Raw genomic sequence first — 19,353 nt, 5'->3', positions numbered from 1 at the left:
CCCTGCCTCATTGGAGCTTACAGTCTAAATTCCCTAATATACGCACACAGACAGAGAGAGAGAGAGAGAGACTAGGGTCAATTTTGATAGCAACCAATTAACCTACCAGTATGTTTTTGGAGTGTTTTTACCCCTGTTCCCTGACCACTGATTTAGAGCCTCATTTAGAGTTAGAAGCATATCCAGTTAATGGGTGCAAATTTGCACCTGGACAAACCATATTGTGATGCAAGGTTTGCAAATGCTATTTTTTAGTACAGGGAAAATGCTGCCTGCTTTTGCAAGTAGCACACAAATTTTAGGCAACCTTATTCTCTCTCTGCGATTTACAGTTGAGCTAGGACGTGGATCCCTCTACGTACTTAAATCTGTAAATTAATTTTAATTCTCTCCCCTGCTCTAAATGACCATCCAGATTACTATTATTTTTTCTTTATAAAGCTCCAACATTTTATTCAGTTGTTTGTATCACAACCCCCTCCATGTACAGCACTGACATGAAATTTAAGTTAAAGAAGGCCATGCCAAAATAAGCTTTATAATCTAAGACATGATATGTATGGTAGCAGAATAGCAATTGTTATTGGGGATGCTTCAAGGATACACCAGTGTGGTAATTCTTGGCTTCAGGGAGTTGGTGGATACAGGTACTGTACTAATTCCTGGCTCTGGGCAGATGATAACCACAGGTAGAGCACCAGTTCCTGGCAATTACAGGCACAGTACTAGTTCCTAGATCTGGGCAGTTGATGATACCAGATATAGTGTTATCCAGGCTGTCGGTAATTGTAAGTACAGCACTGGTTTCCAGCTCTAAACCCTTCATCTTCAAAAAAATCCCAAATAGGGGAAGGCAAAAAGTCTTCTTGACACCATATTGTCAACAGATCAGTTCCAAGCATCAGCATACAGTTATGTGTCTCCTAATGAAGGTAGCCCCATATATTGTGTAAGAAGGGTGTAATTCTTTCTTGAATCTATCTACGGTATGTCTGATTAATAGCCATGCAAAGCATCTTTTGTCATGTCATATGCCTGCTTTTGTGCAAGCGTGCCCAATTTTACAGAAATCCACATAGTCTTTCTGCCTTCAAATGTCTCCCCTATTCCCCCGTCCTCTCCACCTTTGACTTTGCCATGCACTGCATCTGACACAACACCTTCCTTCAGGCCCCTCTCACAGGCCCCTATCACAGACTTGCAGAAAGGGCAATTCAGGTTTCATTATTGATCCAACTCAGTCCCTCAAATAGTCGGATGGATGTTTACAAAAATGTGAAAGTATCTGCTGAACAGCTTCTGCATAAGATTTGAGCAGATTGAGCTTTTCTTACATTCAGGGACAGGTAGAACAATATAATATGTTTTACCGCCTTCAAAAATATTTCAATTTTAGATCCAGTTTAATGGCAGTCTCGTACTATGTTAGCTCAAGCCATATTCAGATCATCATGCTGCTCTAGACATTGTAAATGACAGGGGCGCACGTAGGATTTTTCGGGGGGGGGGGGGGGGGGGTTCCTCCGCCCCGAAAAAAAAAAAATCCTAGAAACCTGCCGCAGCTCCGTTTTGGCTGCACTGTAGTATACAGCAGCCGCGGCGCTGTCAAAGAAGCGTCTGCGGCGGTGCTGTATACAATACAGCACCGCCGCGGACGCTTCTTAGACAGCGCCGCGGCTGCTGTATACTACAGTGTCGATATGTAGGGCACTTTTTAGCTGAGGTGGGGGGGGGTTCTGGAGACCCAGAAACCCCCCCTGCATGCGCCACTGAATGTGTATGCAATAAATTAGTCATTGCATGTCCTATATGTTCAGGCCCCTAAACCTAACAACCCCCTTCCAATATTTGTACAGGCAAAATTAATTGCACATGAAATAATAGGAAAAACATAAATTAAATTGCATATAATGTCAAATACATCATTGGCACTGGTCTCATGCCTTTAACGTGGAATTTTGTGAAACTGCTCATTATCTAGCTGCAAGAGAGTGTGCACATGGACAATCACCCTTTGTTGCTCTCCTCTTGCTATTGAATGGAACAACACAAAGCCTTAAGTTTCTAAAGTAATACATATAGAAGGTATATATTTGTTAAATACATTCGCACAGACTGTTTAGCAGTAGGTCACCGAGTGGGAAGATCTGAAATTCCCCAATGCATGCATGCTCTAATTAGTGCGTTATGTTTTATAAACAGATGGAATCACTATATCAGCTGTTAAATGCACATTGATTCATCTGTCAGAAAACCACCTTAATTGAAATATATTTTTTACTAGTCATGCACAAATACTGGACAGTCACCAATTAGACATTTCTATTTGCTAGTATTTGAATTAACACATTTTACAGACTAAAATAAAAGTCAGTACCTGAATGGGGTAGGTGGTAGATAGTGAGGGAATGGGTGGTGGAGAGATGAGAGAGGGAAGGACAGGTAAGCTCTTATAAGATGGAAAATCGTGGCGGAGGGGCCAGCCACCAAGAATCAATGTCTGGATTAACTAGTCCCCATTTAGATAATGCATTTTGTTTGTAATGCATCATGGATGTATTGAAGTACTTACCCTTTACCAGTTGCCTGGGATCTGTGCTCTAAATGTGGCGCTTTGAGAAACAAACTCAACCTGCGCCAGTGCATTAATCTTAATTTCTACTTCATTTTACGGCGGTGGCCTTACAAGCTGCACCTCTCGGTGTCCATCTGGTTATTGTGTATCAATGAAAACTAAATAAATATGTCTTTTTGCAGTGATCTCATGAGATTTTGTTATAGTGTATTTTTGAGATAAAGTTGCCAGCAAGAAATGAAAATATACATCACCGAGTTCACAAAAAACGCATGTTAGTAGTAATGAAATTCAGCAAACTGTGACCACTACTCCCTCCCAGGGAAAAAGAAAATCTATTAACAATCCAGGAAAATCTATTTTGATGGGAATAATGCAGAAGATTTTTAAGAGAGAAGATGAATAGTCACACAATTCTGCAACTGATGGACAGCATGTGGAAGCATAGGATATAGATACATAACAGAATCAACTTATATGAATACATTCCACATGTGTAAAAAATATACAGTATAAACATTTGCATATACATTTTGAATGCTACAATATGTTCTTCTATGGAGAAGTGCAAATGTGACATTATACAAGAAAATAAACACCAACATTCTAAAAAGAGCTAAGGTTCAATTCATTTCCCATGGGATATACACACAATTGACTGGTACCCCCATGAAATTATGATGGGATACGGCAAGACTCGTACAGGGAAGTAAGGAAGGGCATTACCAAAAATCCTGATTTAATCATTAAATTAATCTTGCAATCTGGCATTCTCACTGCGGAAAACATACTCGGTTAACATTTTGCTTTTTATTGTATAATTTGTTCATAGTAAACAGTGTATAAATTATTAATATAATAGATAGGTATCTGTACCTAAAGCCAAGTGTTTTGAATCACTGTATATAACACAAAATAAACCACAGGCCTGAATTACAGTAAGAGGAGCCAACTACTCTGCGTTTTGGGGAAAAAATCCGTTTTTCTATCCTGTCTCCCAACTGTCCTGATTTAGATGATACAGACTTTTAGGGGACTCTTCTGTTTAGAGGCGGAACACAGCATTACTGAGCCCCATATCAAAATTTGGGGGAGGGCCTAACTGGAAAGCAACTCTCAGTATGGATAGCATTATATAGCCCCTTCAACTTGACATGAGCTAGTATCTTATAATAATTAAAGCCTTAGATATGCCATTGATAACTCTGAAATATGCATTGGAAATCACAACTGCACAAACACAGCAGCAGGGGGGATAGTCCTTAGTATTCAGGATTAGTATTAGAGTGCCTATACGGACTAAATTTATTAAATGAGTACTATGGAGCAATACTCATTAATATTGACATTCTACTGAGTGTCTGCTATAGATTCCACTTAACCATCCAAATTACATTTTCTTTGAATTGTACAATTATTATAGATCTGTGTCAAGTATCTATGAATGTCCAAAAGGTGCTCACTGGACTAGTTGAGTGGCTAAAAGCTAGTGTTCCAGGACCAGCACCAGCCCCAGCCCCATGGATGATTTGTTGTTTCCAGGTTATCTTGGTGCTCTCCAGTCTGATGTATGTATTTCCTACTTCCCACTGGACACAAGTGCAGGGGTGGAAATACTGCCAAACCCCTGCCCTGACTCACGTGATTTTACAAGGCATCTGATGACTATCACAATGCTTCCTGCAAAGAACAGACAAAGACAAACCTTGTTCAGTTCTTCTAATATCCATACTCTTTTCAATCCATGTTTTCCCTTCCCAATTCATTCCAACACACCACCGATCCAGCTGACTAGCACGACATATGCAAATAGTTCAAAATAAACATGAATCCATAGGCCCTGCCACAACATAGACATCTGGGGTAACAGTCAACGGCCCTCCTCTAACACCAGGTCAGTCGCCAGTAATAATTATACAATATATTTAGTCAAAAGGGAGAGCATTAGAACTTAAATAGAAGTGATACTAATGTGGCTTGTGACCCTTTCCCAGCAAAGCAGGATTTAGTGCTAGGCACAGAAACGGGACAGCACGTATGTCAAACTTATTTCTTGTTTCATTAGCAACAAGAGGTTGAATATTAACCCTGTGATAGGACTAAATATGCTGTAGAATGATGTAAAAGGAGGAGTTTCTGGCCTAAGGAGCCAAAGGTCATTTGCCGGCAGGCTCCAGTTATGTAAAGAGTGCCCTGCTACTTGGGCACTTAGGCTTTTATGCCATCCTAGATCAAATACTAATATAGGTGCTACTGTAAGTACTTTTTTTCTATCTTCCACCTCCCCTTTACGCATTAATCAGGTTTTATATTATGGGTATGCTCCTATTGCAAGATAACCTAATAGTGTTTCCATTATGGATGCCCCATTGTAAAACTAATAGAGATGTAAATGTAATCAGAATAAGACCCACTGCACATTCTCTGCATGAGAACGTCACACAATAACCCTTATAATCTGATCAGTCAATTAAGAGCAGAGGAGAGAGGTACCTATTCATCTAAATACAGAACAACTCTGAATTATTATAGTGTCCTGAACTCACAATGCTGAGCTCATGAATAATGCATGGGACGTCTGTTAGCATATCTCCATGCATACCAAGTTTTCCATTTCTCTGTATTCAGACCATTAATAATTTCTAGCTCACAATTTTACTGATTGCATAGTGATTTTTTCCTCTAATAAAATTCAGAGTGGACTGACAGCAATTCCCAGTACAATGCATTAGCTTGATTATTACTTTTTTTTTCCAGAAAGATCGGGTACAAACATGTAAACTATAGACAGATAATAAATTCCAATAAAATGAACAAATATAAACAATACATTAAATATGAAGGCCTCTTACCTGGCTCCATGAGCTGCTGAGGATTAAGATGATCTTGGGCTGTACGTGGGGCCAATTCGAGATCACCAGGCCCCTATGCAAATTTTGATGCAATTTATTTCTGTTAATAACAAAGTTTTTTAACAGTTAACAGTTCAAAGATTTAAGAGCCTTTGTGGCGATATGTAAGTCACAGCTTATCATGGTAATAACAAAAATCCCTTATAGCCTCGATTTTGAAAAAAAAATATATCACTTGGGAAGCTCAGCGATACTCAGCTGTCCTGGGGTCACTGCTCTGGAGTTGTAAGGGTTAACTTACAACTCCGCCAGGCCAGTCTGTGCAGATGTCCGCATGCGAGAACCTGATTGCCAGAATTGGGCTTTTAGTTTCACTAATGTGGGGATAAAATAAAGAGATTAAGAGCATTTTAAAATTATTTTTTATTTATTATTGCCATCCTGTGATAACAGAACAAGTATTGTGATGAGACTTGTACAAGTATTGCTGCAATAGCTGTTAGGGAACTCTTTGCTTGTAAATCTGACCATTGGCAGGGTTATTGAGGTGATAGCAATGTTATCTCTGGTTGTTACGCTGATGAATAGGGCCTGAAAAAAATCTCTGTCTCTTGTGATAACTCCCATTGTTGCAAATAACAATAGAGCATTTTTGTGCATTTATACATCTGCTTCTTAGGGCATGCAAAAGTCACCTCACCTGGGCTATTGCACAGCTTTCTTTACTATGCAATCAGACCTTCAGTGAAAAGGTCAAGTCAATCAAAACAATTTATTTCACCTGTTTGTAGACTTTATAAAGTCCCTCATGTCAAAAATTCACTAGGAATTTGATGGGAGACTGCCTGCCAGCAGTTGGCACAACTCAGCAAGAAGGCGATGACTCCAACACGCCGACTGTATTCACCATGGACCCCTGCAAGGAGGTTTGGGCTTAGGTACATGGGACATGTAGGTCGCAGCCGTGAATCTTAGTCACTGTCGAGGCAGCAGGTGAAGAACATGAGTAGTCAATGAAGCCAAAGTCAAACCAAAAAATGAAATTGAGCCAAACCAGATTGCAAAAGAATAGTCAGCAGTACTAAGCAGGAGCAGGAGTACACTGGAGCAGGAACCTAAAAAGACCCAATAATCTGGCACTGAGTGGTTGCCAGATTCTGCCTTATATAGGTAGTTCAATTACACGGTGCAGTCAGTGACATCATCGGCCACTGTCTGCTGACAAGAAGCGAATAGCAAGTTCTGTTGCCTGACAATGGGGGCACATGCGCAAACCAGCATAAGAAAAATCCGGAAGCTGCATCCAATGTCTGACGAGGCAACCGATGCACTGGCCAGACAAATCTAGAAGGTGTCTATCCCTATGTCAAAACCGGTAAGCAGGACTGGTGTCTGACACCAAAGGTCTACCAAACTTTTGCAGAAGTAAAGTTTTGTTTTGAATTTCTCTGCTTGTGCTTTGAAGAAGAATTGTTTTGTTTAACTGTTCATCACAATTCTACATTCTCCAATCCTCCACGAGTCTACCTTCTCCAATCCCTTGATTTTGGCTTCGTCCCTCACTATTCTACCTTCTACAATCCTTTATCGTAGGCCTGTACCTCACGACCAGTCCTTTGTACAACCTATAGGTCAAGAGTTTGTATATCTCATAAACTTTTGCTTTTAACTAAATATCTGGATTCTAAACAGCATCTTAAGCAAGGTTCCATACCAGTGGTTCAATTTAAGCCACTTGAACGGGAGAAAATTAATTATTTACCATGGTAAATAAAGGAAAACAGATTTTTTAATATATTCCAGATTTTTTTTAATCTGTGCCTAAATTGTCTGTTAGGACTTTGCTATCTATTATTACAGATGTGAAAACCAATTTGGCATGGATCAGAATTTGTGAATAGTTAAAATTTACTTGTGATCTAGATTGCAAGAAGTTTGCACATAGGGAATTATTGGATGTGTGTTGCAACACTGGACCTTATTTATAACCCCCAACGTAGTGACAACACAAAGGCATCTCTTTCTCACAGACTTTATTACTTTCCAAGACAGCAATGCATATAGAGTAAAATACAAGCTTGAGTGTTTCTAAAGCTGGTCTTTATTTCTCTCGTCTGAAGCTAGCAACTACTTCTATATTTGTACAGTTTCAATAATATTAAAGTAAACATAAAATACCAAGTCAGCCACCTTAGGGGTGTAACATGTAATGTATATGACAAATAACTTCTTACTGAAAAGGTCTAATTCAGCGTACACACAGAATCACCTTCTTTTTTTTTAATATTTATCTTTATTGAAGTTTTAAGGCAGTTTCAACAGAGATTCACGAGAACAGATAAGTGGGTAACAAAACCACCTCATTTATACAAAATGTCAAAATAACACATTCAAATAAAAGTTATAATAGAAGAAGAAGGAAAAGAGAAAAAAGAAAAGGCAGAGACTGGGATAAAGGAAGGGAAGGGAAGGGGGGGGGGCAATGTTTCCTAGTACAGATTATGTAAATAAACAATTCAAGTCCTAGCAAGGAGAGTAGGTGAGAGAACTGGTTTGTTTAAATTATTAAATTTACCGGAGTCCTGGAATTCGAGCCATGGGCTCCAAATGGAGTAATATTCAGTAAATTTATCAGCAGATGAGAGTAAAAGCTCGTCCATAACTCTATAAAATTCCAATCTCTGGAACCACTCCCGGACGGTTGGGGAATCACCTTCTTAAAATAATATAAATACATTTCTCATTCACATTAGTTCTCAAGGATATTACAGGGTGCTTGTCTACAAGCCTAATGAGATGTCAGGGGCAAATGCAGGATTTGTAGAGGGGGGGTTTCCTAACCACGCTACCAGTGGACATGACCAGCATGCACGGGGGTGTGGCTATAATATTAGATAGTGCTTGGCTGCTCTCCAACTCTTCCTATCCCTATAATATACATGGGCAATGCTGTGTGCACTACTGTTAGGTGCGCGCAGCTCTCCCTTTTTAAGCAGAGCTGTGTGAAGCGGGGGCAGGGTCCAGCCACCTCAATTATACAGTGCCCCAAGCTTGGAGGGAGTTTCCAAGCACTAGGAAACCCCCCCCCCCTCGGTTTGCCTATGGATGTGTAGCTCTACATCACAATAAACCATCTGTCCACTTACAAATATGGTCAGCTATTCACTGGAATTTCTGTCCATTTAGCTTGGACAAGCTTACTCTGCTTTAAGTCAGAAAACAAGGCCACACACAATATCTAACTCGAATCTAACTCAAAAGCCATGTGTTACAAGTTATGCCCACAATATGTTTAATATTAAATTTGGAGATATTATATTTCTTAGTATAATTCCATATTTATCATTGATCATGATCTATCAATATGTAAAATTAAAAATGTACTGAAACAAAAAAGGTCAAAAGCAATAATCAAGCATATTTAAATGAAACGCATTTTTACTCTCAAAATGTATTTTTAAATAACATTTATCCACCTAAAATACAAACTAGTGGCAAAATGTCACAAAATAACTAAACAAAGTCACAACTTTCTCTTACTAAACTTAATATTCAAGGACCCTGACCAGTGTAAATCTCTGAATTCTTCTATATTTAAGACTAAAAGTAGAACTCTCCCATATGATCAGAGCTGGATTAACATATTGGTCTTTCTGGGCTGTAGACCAGGGGCCCCGAGCAGCTGGGGGGTCCAACAAAGATTTTAACTTAATGCCGGCAATCGGGTCCCATTAATTTAAGTTAGGCAGGTGCAGCTAACAGCAACTCTGATGCTGTTGGCTGCCTTGCTGTCAGCGCGGGCCCTGTGCGTAGCGTGTTGCTTAACGAAGAGGTCTCGTGAGACTATGACTTCCTCACTGACCAGCACGCTGCGCACCCCGCCCTCACTGATAGCAGGGTAAGAAGAAAGAAGAGGTGCCGCCTGAAGGCTGCATCGAAGAGTACCAGGTAAGTTTATATGTATGGGGGAGCGGAGGTGATACACTGGGGCTGAGGGGGGCCTTTACAAATTACTGGGGGCCTCTTATCCCAGGGACCAACATTGGTTTAATCCAGCCCTGCATATGATGTGATTCCATTCCTTACAATCGCCACAAATGGTTCAGATGGTGATGTGGTTGACATTTTATGAGCCACATACTGTAGGTGTAGAGGAGATAAAGCTACAGGGTAAAATTCGAACAAATAATGGGAATATACAATAAAAGCGGCATTTGATTGGCATCAGATTAGTCCTATAGGAATTTATGTAGAGAAGATCCATGTATCTATTGTGTCTGAAATTGATTTCACCTAGAAACACACGGTCCATTGGGGCCTAAGTGACATTATAGCATATATTGTGGTTCTAAAAAATTACAAAAACACCAAAGAAATGATGTATGTATTTACCTCGTTACAAATCAATCAAAAACTCATGTTTTGATTTTTACAGATATATTGTGCTAAAGAGATTCTTAATTGGTAACAGGTCTATCTCTAGACTGTTACATTAAGGATAATGTGCCGCCTACTGTAAATTGTAAAGATAGTAGAAGGTACTGAGTAGTTGGTTGACCATATAAATGCAAGAGGCCATATCGTCCCCCAATATAAGTGAGTTGTTTGTGTATGATGATTAAACACAGGTCAGATAGTACCTTGTTATAATGAGACTTCTGGAATAGGCTCTTGCTCCGGCACTCTGACTTCAGCAGCACTATCACTTCTTCACTTTCACCACACCATAGCAGAGAGTCAAGGATTCTCCCCATCTGACAAATGTTATAAGAAATCTATATAATAATAATAATCTCGGATTTTTTATTAAACCGCACGTGACTGAAACCTCAGCCATGACTGTAAAGACGGGGTTAAATTCACTAAGCCCAAAGAAGCAGAAGTACAATAGACTTACAACTATTACACTTTCTTAAGACAATATAAATCTGCAATAGAAGTAGCATAAAATGGAATATTAGTTTTGCTCAGAACAATACTTATCTCTAGATAATGCAAATGTATTAACAAATCAATAATAGATCATACAGTAGTTTAATGTGGTTTTAACTCTGGATTACTTGCTGTAACAATCTCGTATAGCAGTCAAATTCAAGCAAGGATTTCAGCTATAATGCTACACGCAAATTTATATTAAGGCCATTATGTCTCTCTCTTTCTTACTCTTATCTGTTAGTTTCTCCTCTCTGCTTAACTTGCTCAATTCTCCAGCTCTCTCCTGTAGGCTGTACTTTCACTTTGCAGATTTCCCTCTGCTTCTGATTTCTAACACTTGTCCAGCCCTTATGTCTCTCCTTCTCCATATCTCTCTCTGACATCTCTCACAGTCTCTACTCTCTGCTTATGCACACCCTTTTTCAACCCACATCTCCCCATTCAAAGTTCATTCTGGGTGAGGTAGTTTCCACTTTGCAGTTCTCCAAAAGCGCACCACCAGTCTCAAATAGGCTAATCAAAGATGGCACCACCCGTCACACAAAGGGCTTTTCAAAGATGGCCGGTGTCAGCAAGACCGCCTGTACTGCAGGACAGGTGAGTGATGCTCTGTGTTAGTAGAGTACCGCAGCAGCATTTTATATGGTAGCTGCAATTCATTCTAATAGTCATAATGTAAAATTATATTACAAAAACTCTTAAGGCACAGATCCATACTGACATATGACTCAATAGACTCATATTGACATACAGACTCACAAACCCATTACTGACATACAGAGTCACAAAGACACAAACAGACACTTTGACAGAAGTCTTCTAACAGTCCGATCTGAAGCCAATGGCGCTGTCGCTGTGCTCCTGTTAGAGTCACAGCAAAAACAGAGCCAGAGGATATGAAATACAGGGAGTCACAATGAGGCAACTTCTATTTTCCTCCTATAGAGGTTTGATCCTTGACATGAGCAGCTGCTTTGGTCATGAATGAAGTGTGCGGGAAAATACCATTTATACTCAGTTCATTGTGAGACAAGTTACAGCACTGAACGAATGGTCGTTTATCATATGATTGGCCTAAGGTTGGGTACACACTACAGGATTCTCAGACGATTTTTGGGCCATTTACACGATAAACTACCATTCGGCCCGATATCGCATTAGTGTGTACGCTCCAATGATGGACAATTAACGTTCCAAAACATATTGTATCATTTGATTAGATTTTAAAACCGGACTAAAAATCTTGTTCAACAAAGGAACAATGTCGTTCCAATCCTGCAGTGTGTATGCACTCTCGACTGGCTGTGTCCATAGGTCTATATAGAGTCACAATCTTTTCAACCGATGATTATGACAAATGAAGAGCACAGATATGAAGGTAAATTGTGTAAAACGTGTGTACACATGAACCGGCATGCTATTCTGGACTTTTTTTTTTTTCAGTCGTTGGTAAAATCGTTAAGGATATCGTATCGGGAGAAATTTTGTATAGTGTGTACCCGGCCTAAGTGTCCAGATGAGAAAGAATGCCAAGATCTGCAGGTGGACAGCATCACCAACACCCATCTTCTAATGCTGTCATCAGCACCAGTGCATAGTGTGACCATTGTGTGCTAAAGACTGTTTATGTTGAAAGTCCGTCTTATAAAAAGCTTTAATGGAACATAAGAAAAATTGTGTTACAAGTGCCAAACTCTTTTTGTATTTTTTTTAAATAATTGTTATACCATCAGCCTAACCAAGACGGAGTGGGATTTTAGTGGTCGAAGGAGAAAAAAATAAGTAGGAGCATGTAGGAATTGATTAAGGGATTATATTTAACCACTTTCACAACTGCTTATGTGTAATGAATAAGGCATAATGATAACAGATACTTGGTCATTGAAATATATACAGACACAGTTAGGAACTTAACCATAGTGATAGTGACAGCCATATTTGCTGACTCTCTTTCTCATGAGTGAACTATGTCCTTGATCATCGACAATGATAGGAAAGGTTGATAAGATGACAACCTACAAAATGGAGCCAGTGAGTCTCAATACAAGAGTATAAAAGACAAACAGAGGCTTTAAAGTCACAGGTTACAAAAATCACTCAAGCTGGGTAGATTAAAGTATGATACATTTTATGTAACAGCCTAAATTAACCAGAGTGAGTTTAGAGTGTAAGTTCTTGTGTCTAGACTTTGTCACTGTCTGCTAACAATGTCGCTATATGTGATTTTTTCTCATCTCTTTATAATTATCTCATAATGAACATTTCTTTTCTGATCATCTGTGAGTGATCATCATTATATTGTTATTACTCTATTTGACATAATAAGCTTTTAGCCAAATTTCCGTGCCTGATATCTGTTTCTGGAAGTCTTGTCTGTACTTGTAGATAATTTACAATTTAAATGTCAGTCAGCCTTTTAGGCTGTCATGTATTAACTCATATTTACTGGTGTTTAAATATGTTGTACATATATTTTATCTTTTGTAATTGCTCTTAGTGACAATACATGCCCTCAAAATCCCACCTGTTACCTCACAGAGTAAAGTTGGGTACACACTACAGAATTTTCCACCAACTTTTTATGCCGATGGATTTTGCATCCGATCGATGGTCCGATCTCTCGGTCCATGGACTGCATACACACTAGCCTTGTTTTAAACGATAAAGGGAAGAGCAGCTGTCCCGTTAGCGACTTTTTACAGCCATATTGTCGTGAGCAATGATTGTAATTTCATACTCACTGTTGTGGATCGGTCGGAAACTTATACACACTACACAACAGAAAGGACCAACCAAATGAGGTGACAATCGTCCATTTGGGCAGACTTTCGACCATTTTGTCACTACGCGCACTGACCCGACTTTCGAACGAGCGGTCGTATGTCGGCTGGTTGAGCCGATTATTGGACAAAAACCCTGTAGTGTGTACCCAGCTTAACACTTTCTGTTTGCCTGTTTTTACTGAATACAATATAAAATACTTTTACTAACCTACAAGGCCCTCAACAAAGCTGCACCAACATACATCTCCTCACTTGTCTCAAAATATCTCACAACTCGACACCTCCGTTCTGCACATGATCTGCGTGTCTTACAGGACTTCTTTCGGGCTGCACCCAATCTATGGAATTCCCTCCTTCGCACAATAAGACTTTCTTCTGGTCTACAAACCTTCAAGCGTTCTCTGAAAACCCACCTCCTCAGGCAAGTTTATAATATTCTTCAACCACCTTCTTAACCTCACTAGGTTACAACCCGTTATACAGTTCACACAAGACAACAACCCTCTGACAAACATTGATGTGTGACAGGTTCATATAGCATACTGATCCCTTTTGTTTGTTTTTTACCTTTGCACTCTGGCTGGACCAAAATGCAATATGTAGACTTAACCTCACGTATCCGACTCCCATTGTCCCATAGATTGTAAGATTGCGAGCAGGGCCCTCTTACCTCTTTGTCTGTTTTACCCAGTTTCTTGTCCCCAATTGGAAAGCGCTGTGGAATTTTCTGGCGCTATATAAATTAATGTTGCTGATGATAATGATGTATTGATTGATGGAGCGGAGTCTGGCAAATACTACCAATGCTTCTCTATTTAAAACGGAAGAAAAGGTTTGTAGGAAGCCTTCATTTCTTTTATGTTTTCTAAGAATCTCCGATAAAACAAATCTCCAAATGTTAATATTTTAGCTCTAGGCATTTTCAAAATTTCTTCGACAATCATTAGTATTTTTTTTATACTAGACCAGTTTTAGCAATTGTTGGATAATAGGATGTGGATAATTATGACTGATATAAGTTGTAACGTGACTGATAACATTTTCAAGAAAAGTTTCAGTTTCACTGATGGGCTTTAGTCTGGTCATATATGTAATTAGAAAAATTTAAATAATAAAAGTAATACAATTACTGTACTGGTTTAGGCTGCTATTGCCGTTTTTAAAGGGTTTTTAGTTTCAGACTAAAACTTTATTGTTACAACTACTGCATAAATGAAGATTATTCACTAACAAATGCAAATAGAAATTAACCCATAGCAGCCAACCAGTCACTTGTCTAACTTGAACTAGATTGATCAACTTAATTGCTATTTATTATGAGTAACTGCATGTTACACTTTGGTGATTAAGAAATGAAAGAAAGCAAAGACATAGTTACCTATCTGTCTGTCTGTATTACACAGCATTGTTTTATTACTGTGTTTGTTCACAATTGTAATGCGCTATGAAATTTGCTGATACTATATAAATAATGATGATGATGATGATCGTTACAATGCATACTAGGAGAAAGTTCTTAAGCTGGGTACACACTACAGGGTTTTCACCCAATTATCGGCCAATCAGATGATAAATGACCGCTTGGCCCAATATTGCATCACAATCCAACGATGAACGATTATCATTCCAAAGCATCGTATCGTTTGATTTGATTTTTAAACCGGACTTAAAACCTGGTTAGCGATGGATCCATGTTGTTCCAATTCTGTAGAGTGTATGCACTCACGACCAGCAATGTAAGCAAATCTCCATGGAGTGTGTAGAGTCACAGTCTGCCAATGGAGAGATGAAGAGCACAAATCTGACAGTAAATCGTGTAAAACGTGTATAGTGTGTACACATGAATCAGCATGCTGATCTGGACTTTTAGTCGTTGGTTAAATCGTTAACAATATGGCATCAGGAGAAATTTTCTGTAGTGTGTACTCTGCCTTAGGCTAGGTACACACTACAGAATTTTCTGGCCAATGTGATACTTACAGTTATAGTTCTGCTGAACAATCAAATGAAACGACGATCGGTACTTTGGAACGACTATCGTTCATCGTTTAAGTATACACACTAATGCGACATTGGCCTGAACGGTCGTTTATCATGTGATTGACCCAATATTCAGCTGAAAAACCTGTTCTGTGTACCCAGCCTTAGTCTTAGCTGAAAATTAAGAAAGAAAGGGGCGCCTTTAGAGAGATATATTATACAGACTTACTTGGATATCAATACGGAAACGACAGAGTTTGAATCTAAATATTTTTTTTTTATTAATTCATCACCTATATAATTCATCTAATATGATACATCACAATAACAATAATAAAATAGATAAAAACACACAGATATATAATTCCACTATCTGCAATATGTATTTGGTAATGAAATGGGTTTATCTCCTCAGAGAAGCATAATATTGGTGAAAGTTGTCTGTTCAAGAAACAATTTGAAGCAATCCTTAAGCTGGGTACACACTACAGAAATTTCGACCAACTTTTTATGCCGAGCGATTTTACATGCGATCGATGATCCGATCGCTCGGTCCATGGACTGCATACACACTAGCCTTGTTTAGGACGATAAAGGGAAGAGCGGACGTCCCTTTAGCGACTTTTTACAGCCATGTTGTCGTGAGCAATGACTGTAATTTCGTACTCACTGTTGTGGATCGGTCGGAAGTTTATACACACTTCACAGCGGAAACGAGATTGGACCGAAAATATTAAACGGTACGACCAACCAAATGAGGCGATAATCGTCCATTTGGGCAGACTTTCGACCATCATGTCACTGCACACACTGACCCGACTTTTGAACGAGCGGTCGTATGTCGGCTGTTTGAGCCGATTATTGGACGAAAACAGTGTAGTGTGTACCCAGCTTTAGCTGAGTGGTCAGTTCTCCTTGTAGATCGCAATCATGTGGGTACTTCAGATCTATTCAAATGTAGATGGTATCCCATTGATTTCTCAATAAGCTGACTTATTCCAGAGGTCCACTCCTGGGATCAAACCTGAGCTGTCTACACAATTCACACGTGTCTTTATCCTCCACGCCACCCTTGGAAAAAGAGATATGCCCTATATATGGAATAGATATTTACACATCAAAGAACAGTGTTTTCAGTCATAGAGAACATCAAGTAACAATCTCACTGGATCTGGGTGGATGTTACCTAGGGATATTTACCCTTTTCTTCCAATCTCCCTCTGTGCCTGGAAAGTTATCAGTTGTTAATCAGGGAGCTCTCACTGTCCTCAGTTTCCCATAATATGTAGATCTCCACCTACAGCTGCGTGTAGGATCTTATGCAATTTCTCATTAATATAAAACAGTCCTTTTGTGACCTGGCAACAGATTGGGCACTCAGCGTGTATCCAGGTAATCACTCAACTGCTTCTCACCTGGGTCTTAGTAACAAGTGTATGGTATGCTGACGCGTTTCATCCTCATATGAAGACTTTACCAAAGATCAGATTAGTCTCAGCTGAAACCAATTGAAACATTACACCTGTCTCTCAGTGAAATGAAATAGGAGATTGACAGGGAGTTGTGATGCAGTTTCATATTGTAAAGGAACAGAGTAAAGTCATATTTTGAATTTTTTAATACAAACTGCCTTTTCATTAAACAATTTAGCACGTAAAAAGATTTCTAAAATGTTGGATATCTGAACTCTGTTTTATATTGAAGCGTGTTTCACTTAAAGCCTCTCATCACTAATCTGTGCTCTGGTGCATGCTCAGATACACTTATCTATAGATGGACACCCAGCTGTTGTCTAAGCTGAATTACTCTGCTGCTAAGGATCTACAAATGCAATAGCCTTTTATTAAAATCAGTAATAAACAATCTTTCTTTCTTATTTAAAACAAATTAAATAATATTTCAGTGCTGTTATTACTGTCCAGACATCAAATCAATACAATTATAAACGTAACAATATTAGTATTGATATGGGTTGAAGGTCTCAGATGATTATTAAATATAATAAATATAGAAATTAAGCTGGTCTGTCCAAATTAGTTTGAGCAGGCCATGACCTGCCAAGATTTCTCTATGGGGTATAGTTACTAAACTGCAGGTTTGAAAAAGTGGACATGTTGCCCATAGCAACCAATCAGATTCTAACTATCATTTTGTAGATAGAATGCACTAAATAAATGATAATTCGAATCTGATTGGTTGCTATAGGCAACATATCCACTTTTTCAAACCCACAGTTTAGTAAATATAACCATATGTCTCTACTTAACATTTAATCACATGTATACATCACTTAGCTGTGTATTAGTTACATATTGCATTATGTCTGTTTGTGGCCAGCATGTATTGAAGCCTTGGTTTGGAACATTGTGTCGACATTCGTTTTCTGCTACTGACAGAGGGGCAGCCGGTCCTGCAATGTTTTACAGTGTAACTGAATGGACATTTTATTCCACACTTCACCTAAAATCTCCCCATGATAGCTATAAAAAAAAAAAAACAGTCAGTATTTAACTTATGTGCAAAACAAAACACTCATTTGCACCCCTTGCGTTGTAACATGGTTTTGTCCAGGAGACTGAAATAAGATACCTCTTCATTTAAGATCCTTATTGAATCAGGCCCATGATGTTTAAATGTCCAGCCACGATCAAATACAACAACAACAAGATTCTGCATATGATTAGAGTTTTGCAACTCCGAACCACCAAGCTTAAGCCCAGTTGTTTGACACAGCTGCAATCCTGTTCTTTGGTGTTGACCTCCTATCATAAAAACTTCTGTTTTATCAATGTTCAATCATAGTCAAATGCCACTCATCTACTCTTGGAGTTCAGCTAAACAGCCATTTAAGGTTGGTATTGGGTTCTTTTACCTGGAGCAAATGGCAGTTATAGTTGAGTGTTGTCCGCATAACAGTGATAGTCCAGGTCATGATGTCTGATTATTTCACCCACTAGGAGCATGTATACTTCAAATAGCATGGGACATGATAGAGCCCTGTGGAACACCTCATGACAGGGGCACCTATCAAATGAGAAATAAATTGCACTAGCTAAGGACTGTGCCATTCAGTCCACAGATATTCCTTAGCCCTTTATTAGAATCCCATTGCCCAAAATATTAAATTCTGTAGAGAGGTCCAGGTGGATTAAGATTGAACAATTGCATCTGTCTCTTGCCATCAGAATATCATTAAGCATATGTACCAGGGCTAATTCAGTACTATGTCTACTTCTGAATCCTAACAGAAAGCTTTCCAGTTGGGTTGCAACTACTTTCTCAATAACCTTCCCTAAGTATGGAAAATGTAATACCAGTCTGTAACTAGTCATACAGTTTGGGTCTAGGTAAGGTTTTCATTTTTTAGAATAAGTATGACAACTGCTTCCTTTAGTGGTTGTCTGCGAAGAGTAATATACTATTTTGGCAAATATTGGACCAGTTATATCAATACAACCTATTAGAAGGTTTGTTGGGGCCGGGTCCAAATCACAGCTGATGGGATGCAACCTTAGGGTAATTTCAATAATGTCTTCTACATCCAAGGGTTTAAAGTAGTTCAAGGGGCTGGGTAGCCCACATTTGCAAGATTGGAACCCTGGAACTTATTTGACAACACCGTTGGGACTCCAGTCCAGATGGAGGATATCTTATTAGTAAAGAAGATTGCTAATTCATTGCATCTTGACTAGGAGATGGTTGTATCAGGCTCTCCAAAGGATAAGCTGAGCTGGTTTGTTGTGTGCTGCAATACTCCCACTTGACAGGAACTCAGACTTCTTGCGGGTGATTGTGGGTTGGTATTTTTCAGTGTGTTTGGTTTTAGCTTGTCCTCTACAATGTGAAAATTCCGAGGTGGTGGTCTGACCAGATAACTGGATTTATCGTTAGGTTAGAGACTTCTAATCAACTATGGAAAACAAGATCAAGTGTGTGACCACATTTATACATAGCAGAAGGAATCACTTGTGTGAGGCCCAGAGCGTTCATTGTGCAGAGGAGGTCTTGTGTGAGAGTTTATCATTGACCCATGCATTGAAATCCCCCAGGATGAATGCTTGATCTGGTGATTCAATAGGGTCAGACTTGTTTACATAGAAACATAGAAGTTGACGGCAGATAAGAACCACTTAGCCCAACTAGTCTGCCAATTTTTTAACCTATGGTTATCTCAAACCCTATTTGATCCTTAGTTCTTTATAAGGTTAACCTTATGTCTATCCCATGC

The sequence above is a fragment of the Mixophyes fleayi genome, chromosome 6 (assembly GCF_038048845.1).
Source record: "Mixophyes fleayi isolate aMixFle1 chromosome 6, aMixFle1.hap1, whole genome shotgun sequence".
Taxonomy (NCBI): Eukaryota; Metazoa; Chordata; class Amphibia; order Anura; family Limnodynastidae; genus Mixophyes; species Mixophyes fleayi.
This window is presented reverse-complemented; position numbering follows the sequence as displayed.